Consider the following 7,705-nt stretch of genomic DNA (forward strand, 5'->3'; position numbering starts at 1 on the left):
TATTCATAGAGTCTGCACCTCCAGCAAATTAAAAGAGAAACAAAAGGTCACCAGCATGAACCCTTTCTCCTGGAGCCCATAAACCAATAACTGAGTTTTATTAAGTATCGATATCTATCTCTGACGTTACTTAATAACATCTTATTCCCTGTTTTCTTCAGTCATCAATAATTTTCTGCATTTGTGGCCTGTTCCATCATTTTGCGCAATTGTTTTATAAGGGCCCATAAGGGTAATTTGCTTCATTTTTTTTATTTTTGGAAAATCGCACTAGCTTTCTAAAAGCAACGGCTGTCCAAGAGCCTTGTCAACACTGGCACCCGTCTGACTTATAATCTACGCTCGATATCACAGAACCAGAGACTCACATACCATCTGATGAGCTGCTGTGAAGATAGGCGCTTGCCGTAATCTCATGATGATTTGTCATTAAATGGAAAGGCAGTCTTCTGTGAATATTTCTTTTGAGGGATATTACCTTTTAGCAGCCTCTTTATTTTTAATAGCAATAGCACACTCATATTCAGTAAAAATAAACATTTTATCAACTCGGCATATTTTTCAGTGGATCAACAGAGAGTTCATCACTAGCTGGTAGTCTTGTGTTAAATTGTTGCACAGTCTGTTTCAGATGGTTCTATAACATCTATTAGTGAGTGAGCAGAGGCTGATTTCTTTCTGAACGAATTGAGATCAAAAGTACTTCAATCTTTTTTTTAAACCTGCCAAATAATGCAGGCTTCAACCAGCATTTACGGTGTTATGTGCTTGGACTTTCTATAAACGTACTGTGCAACTCACAGTGCTATGCAAGAGAAAAAGGGCACAGAAGATTTGCAGCCCTATTTTGTGACAAAGTTGTGTTTCTATTAAATGATTTGCCAGGATTGTTTTTACAAGTGAGGGAGCTGCACTTGCAAGCTTTTTGGTTTGTGTTATTTAGGAAATTCAGGGTTAATGTCCTGCTGATGGCTTAATGGATGAATTCAATATTTTTGCAGTAAGTACCATACAGACCAGCTAGGTCCCAAATTTGATGCCTGATCTATGCCCAGTTAGTTGATCACAGCAGATCATTCATGACAGTGCCACAATTTGGTGCTTGGGGTAAAGGAAAAGATGAGTCACATCCTAGTTACTGACTATTATCCAGTGACCGCCTGCTGGAAAGCGCTCATGTCAACATTGCTTGCAGACAGGATCACGGTCCAATGTAATCCTGATTGAATATTAACACTTCCTTTTTCTAAACTCACATGTTAATAATAGACATTTGAATGTAGTATTGGAGGACTCTCAGTGTGAGTGGAACTCTATCCTTGTATCCAATTGTCTTGTGAACCCTACTGTACTGGAGTTGCAATTAACTCTCCCTGCTGAGTGTGAAATGGTTGGCAACAGGTGAGCTGCCTTTTTAATATCCTGTCTGGTTTTCCTTGCTATTGAGATCTACTGCTGCCGGTTTCAACAGATGAGATTGACTTATCGGTCTCCTTCAAAACTTGTTGCACAGTGCTTTCCTTTTCCTCCTAATTTAGAAATTCTAACGGAAAGTGGGACTAAGTTGAAAACCTGGATCTGGTCGGCTGGTGAAGTCCCTTGAATTACAATTCACTTTTATTTGTCATGAGCAACAGTGTGGATGGTCAACTGGCACACATTGGGTGGAATTTTACAGCCCTGTCGTGGCGGGGGTGGAGCCTTAAAATGTGGTGAGCCGTTCAAAAGTCCATAGACTTTGGTGAGATCGTAAAATCCTGCCGGCGTAAAATTTCACCCATTAGAAGGTGACCCAACTCATAAACTTGAGTGTTTCCCATTTGTAGCTTTCTTCTGTTTCTTGTTTTTGTGATTCCTGAATTAATCACTATTGCCCCATTACTCACTGATAACAAATATTGTGAAACTTTTCAGATAATATGATCCCATATCAACTGCATGTGTCTACAGTCTCAATGAAGGCTTTAAAAACCTCATAGGGAGAATTTTCCTCTGACCTTACAATTATTTCCAAGCCAATTTCAATCTTCTGGATACATTTCTTCAGCCACAGAAAAGAGTGCGTATAAACATAGCAGGCATAAAGGATTTTCCACCATTATTGTGATAACAATGTGTGATGTTGCCTATACACAAGAAATATTAGCATTGCTGAGGCTGGTGAGACCTTTTGAAAATATAAAAACTCATCACAGGGAGTGTAATAGATTGCGAGCTAATCCAACATAGAAGTTTAGAAACATTGGTGGAATTTCCATTCCGGGGACTAAGTGTGGTGAAGGGCTGGGTGGGAAATCGTGCCCGAAATCACTCTTGGAAGCTCATTAATTATGTTTCAGTGAGTAGCTCTCCAAATCATGTGGCGAGTCGGGCACTGGTTTGTCCACCCCATTGTTGCCTAATGGGGTTAAAGGTCCATATTTAAAAGCCACCTGAACACACCTATCAGCAGGCTGGATGTGTGCAGGAAACCTCTTGTTATGGTTCCACCAAAGAAAAAGGCTGCTCCGAGGCTGAGCAATGACTCACTTGAGGCCCTCACCCATGAAGTCCACCAGCACCCTCTACCTCCACCTGAGATATGGCTCCAGGAGGACCATCAATCTCACCTTGCCAGCCTGAGAGGCAGTTGCAAGGGAGTTCAGCTCATTGGCACCCACCCAAGAAACACCACTAGTGCAGGAAGAAGATGAATGATCTCATCTGCTCCAACAGGGTATGTCATTCTTCAGCTTATTCCAATCTCACACTTTCATAATGGCATCATGCACTCAAAGGGTTACACTACTCAGGGATCACACACAATATTAGCGTGGGACACATCAACACTGATTGCATCATGGACACCTTAACATCACCAGCAACTCATCTATTATGCTGCACAAAGTCCATTCTCAGCCCTTACTGGAAGGGCTCAGCACACTTCCCAACCTCTCCTCCATCTCTTCTCATCACGTTACATTCCATTTACCTTCATGCAGGCCAAGCTCACCCCAACTGGAGGTTGATATCCCAGTTTGGAGGAGTGGAGGCAGACGTCCAGGAGCTATCCCAGTTTGTGGAGGATGCTGCTGAGCTGGCAGGTAAAGAAAAAAACTCGCTCCTGTGGGGAAGGTGAAATCAGCCACTCCCAGCAAGCCAGTATGAATGAGCCCTCCATGAGTTGATCACATCCTGATAATCACAATTTGTGACATGCGATGCTGTATTCTGTCTGATTATGAACTACATCTATCTTCTCTCTCTTACAGGCACCAGCAGGCCCAGACAGAGCTCCTGAGTAACCTTAAGCCCCTGCCCCCAGGCCATTGAGGATGCATCAGATGAAAATCCATCACTGCATTCACCTGCACTCTCCACCAGTGCAGAGACAAACATCCCGGTGGGTATAGATTAGGTTCGGGGTCATATTCTGGGATACGTATCACTGACATGTCTCTGCAGCAGTCGGAGGCAGTGACAACCCAGGTCTCTGGAACTTGGAAGACTACTGGAGAACAGGTACCTGCTGAATCTGAGTCAGACAATGAGCCTTTGCATGTGGCCATCTTTAACATGCTGGAGGTACAACAAAAGGCAGTGAAAACTCAGGTTGAGTTGCAAGAGACAGTCAACAAATTAGACTGAAGAATTGAGGAGTCCTTCCGCATTCTGTCTGATTTAGAGGCTCCTATATGCGAATGCCTCGAGATTGTCATGTGAGGGATGGTAGCCACCTCTTGGAGACCTTGTCCAGCACATCCTGTCGGATTTGTGCTCAGACCTGCACTGCATCCTTTCCCTCATTGAGTCAGGCACGAGCCCTTGGGCACCCACAAGAAGGAGGACCAGGACCAGCAGATGCACTTCTGATGCCTGGACCATTCAGGAGGAGCACTGTAATACCCCCCACGGTGGGTGTCATTGATAGTGGTTGCATGCTGCGCTCTCCAAAATCTGGCACTGGCAAGGGAAGGGGATGTGGCAGGCACTGGAGGAAAAGGATCTTGATGCAGCTCCACAGGCTAGAGTGTCTGTGCGTGAGATGGATGAGGCACTCAAAGTCCCAGCTAGGTGCCAATCCATCAATGGCGAGCAGGGAGGGCCAGAGTGACCTCACATTGGCACATGAGCTGCTGTCATCTCTGCGGGCTCCTCTCAGGATGCCCTAGATGAGGACAGCAGCTCCTCCGCCCCTCTGCCAGTGACCATGGCATCAGATGAGGCTGCGGCGATTGAGGAGGTGCCAGCCGTGGCACTGGCCGCTCCCTCCCAGGTGGGGCCAGCACAGGCTCCACTGGCCAGAGGACAACTGCCAATGTCATCAAGGCAAACAGGACAGCAGAGTCAGCAGCTGTCTGCAATGCCGGTGTCAGCGAGAGGGGAGAACCAAGACATAGCACTCGCAAACATAAGTTTAAGGCATCATGAGCACTAGAGGGACTGGTCATGAGTGATCTTCTGTTGTGCAATGTTTTGTTTATTTTAACTGGTATGGGGTTGAAGACCAGAGAAGGTTCTGTTAATTTGTTATGAGTGTCAACATGAGATAAATTTTCTTTTGTCTTAATGGCCTGAGTATGCTTCACCATTTCTTACTTAATGTAGTGCAGGGTACACCAGTATGTAATGCTGGATGTGGGTGGCTCATAACGTTATTACACAGGCACTGAGTGGACTTTGGGTGCAAATGAAATGGTCATTTCAGACATCCGGGATGGAGGTGACAGCCATGGCATAAGGTTGAAGCTGATCTTTGGTAGCCTTGCTGAAGGACCGTTGGATTAAGGTGTTCCTGCCTCCGTGGAGGTTACCAAGGTCTGCCTCCATGCCCTCCGCACTCTCCTCATCATGCTCCTCTTCTAACTCACTCTTGGACTCATCTCACGCACAGACACTGACCACCTGAGGTCAGTGCCTGTGCAAGGGCTTGCAGGCCCGAGAGCAATCCCAGGAACCCCTGATTCTGTTCCCAGAGCTGTCACTCCTTGAGAGTTGCCACTCTCTCAATGGAAGAGTCGGTGCGCTAGACCATGAGGGTCACTGCAGTGCTCATGCCCCCATAGCGGAGACCATGGCACACATACCCTCATGGATCTCTGCCAGATCCTCCTGGACATCTCGCTGGACATCCAGTATCTGCTGCCGAATGGACGACTTCAGAGGCTCATCATTTGCCATCAACTGAGCATCGTCCTGGTCTTCGGCAGTCCTCCAACTGCCAGTGCCCTGGGCACACTCTGCCTCTGCTTGCACCTCAACTGAGTGTGAAGTCCCCTCACTGCTGTGCACCGACATTCTAGCCAGTGATCTAACTTTCACCGAGGTGCTGGTATCGGCGCTGGTGCCTGGTTCAGAGAGCGGGTGTGATGCAGGTGCATCTGGAGCCTGGCAGGTTTCTGGTGTCAGGGTTGGGCTTGCAGGGTCCTGTGATTCGATTTGTGGTTGCAAACCTAAGGGGAAACAACAACATGTTATTAGTTACAGTCAGCACACTGTCACTTTGCATGCCAGTCGCTCTGGTGAGACCGTAGAGATCTGCAACATGGTGCCATCATCTTTTGATGATCAGTGGGGAATCCAGTTTTGAGGCCCCCATCAATGATGAGACTACTCAAGAATGTTTGCAGCATCTGCAATTCTCACATCTGTACACTGCGCTTTTACCTTCACCTAACACCCCAGCCTCTCCGCGGTTTGTTGACCAAGGTGCGGGGTACCCCTCCAGTTCCAAGGCGTCCAGCTCATATCTGGAAAGGGTTATAAGGTTAACTGGGCCTCCTCCAGTCTGCGACCTTTCAATGTTGTTATGGGATATCTACTCCTTAAAGGCCAGAGGAGCATTGATTAATCCACTCTCTACCTGCAGCACCAATGCAGCCTGACTAACTGCTGAGGAGCATCTTGCAGGGCACATCTGAGTCATGACCCTCGAGCTGCAAGGCACTCAGTCCAAGCAGCCAGGGCTCACCTCCTTGGAGAGCTCCAGTGTCATTGAGATTTGGCACTCAGACTCTAACACCCCAGAGCTCCACGGGGTAGGGGGGCACCACCAGACCTTAACACTTCACCACACTGATCCAAACCAATATGGTACTCACCTTTCCCGAGCACAGAAGGCAGTTAAACCTCTTATGGCACTGGACCCAGGTGGCGCACCACATCATGGCCGCTGACCTGCACTGCCACCTCCTCCCCAGTTAGGTGTGGTGGCCTCCTCCCTCCATCCCTGGCAGCCACCTCCTCCAGGTGGACTCATCAGAAAACTAGGGGCCCAGTGCCCACCTGACCTGCCCTCCCACCTGGTGTCTGCAGTCACATTTCTCTCCATAATTTATACCCACCTGCTGACAACACCGGAAGTGTACTCCTCGCCAGCAGCCTTCCAGGGCCTGACTGTGCTGGTCTTAAACTGGCCCCGAGGGCGCCATTGGACCCAGTGGCCAACAAGCCCCCATCCCCGCTGCTGCTTGCCGACCATTGGGAAGCCACCACTCATGCTCAGCTGGCCTTAATTGTCCCACCAGTGTGAAATTGTGGTCGGGGGCTAATCGCGGGTGGCGGCCTGTTTCACGGCTGCTCCCAGGCTTGCGGACTAAGCCTACCCACCGACCTCAAAACTCTGCCCAGCAGGACGTAGCAGTCAACAAGCTTCCTCCACCTCTGCAGCGACAGTCGGGGATGCACCAAGACATAGCGGTTGGGTTAGAGAAATTACAAAACTTTGACATGCCTTCTGGGACACGAGCCTTCAATTGCTGTATATATCATACGCCTCTGCATATACATTTACGGTTCATGAGAATGATCTCATCATTTGAAAGCGTCGTGCATATACATCTCTGTGCCCTCTTATTGCGAGGGTGAGCCATGTTCCCATTCAGTGATCACCGCCCTTTGTGAGCCTCACCTTCATGTGATGTGTAGCTGAATCATGATAGTTACTCGACTCTTGTGTTGTCAGCGAAATGCGTCAAACTCTTTATATAAATGTTTGCAAAATTCGTTAGTAACTTCTACTCTTTACAAGACAACATGAAGTTAGCACTCACTAGCCTTGGAGGGTAGCTGCAGTGGTCCCTCAAAATGAAACAGCTGTCTTCATTGGTAGTATCAACGCACAAGATTTGCAACCATGATGGCCTCTTCAACCATGCACATATCTCAGTATCCACTGAAAGTTTCTCATTAAGGTGGCAGCGACTGCTTCAAGTCCTTGGACGCAGTGTTTGCATTGTTTTGCTGACTTTCACTTTCTAGAGCACACTTTCTAGAGTCAGTGTTCGCCACTGACCTTTCTAATTATTAGGCCTGAATCATGAGGGTTGAAGTTGCAAGTCCGAATGCTCAACTTCTTTTGATGTCACTGGTTTCAGTGCACTGGAAAAGCAGTAAGGGACAGAAGGAATGTGGCCATGTCCCGTTGTCTGCTGCCATGAAAATATAATAATTCTCATAATGTTATTGCGATGGCAGGACCAGAAAATTCTGCCCATAGAATATTTACAGCACTCAAGGTAGCTGTTCAGCCCAATTTGTCTGTGCCTGCCAAAATTTGGCTATTGAGCCTAAAAAGCGATGATCAATCCATATTCTCCTACCCATATTTCATGCAGGTACATTCATAAGCCAGAAATTTGCCCTTCCCTGGAGAGGTACAATGCTATTAAGTTGCTGCACATGCCAGAGTCCTACAGCAACTGAGATTTTATTTTCTTTCCCCTTC

The 7,705-nt window shown here is 47.3% G+C and overlaps 1 non-coding gene across 1 annotated transcript; it reads left to right on the forward strand.

The window, feature by feature from the left end:
- The first annotated feature begins 7,405 nt into the window (after positions 1–7,405).
- Positions 7,406–7,490, forward strand: LOC121285954. The gene has a single exon (XR_005944852.1). It is a non-coding gene; the product is annotated as a small nucleolar RNA snoR8a (small nucleolar RNA).
- Positions 7,491–7,705: the final 215 nt, after the last annotated feature.

Source organism: Carcharodon carcharias, chromosome 1 (assembly GCF_017639515.1).
Source record: "Carcharodon carcharias isolate sCarCar2 chromosome 1, sCarCar2.pri, whole genome shotgun sequence".
Lineage (NCBI taxonomy): Eukaryota > Metazoa > Chordata > Chondrichthyes > Lamniformes > Lamnidae > Carcharodon > Carcharodon carcharias.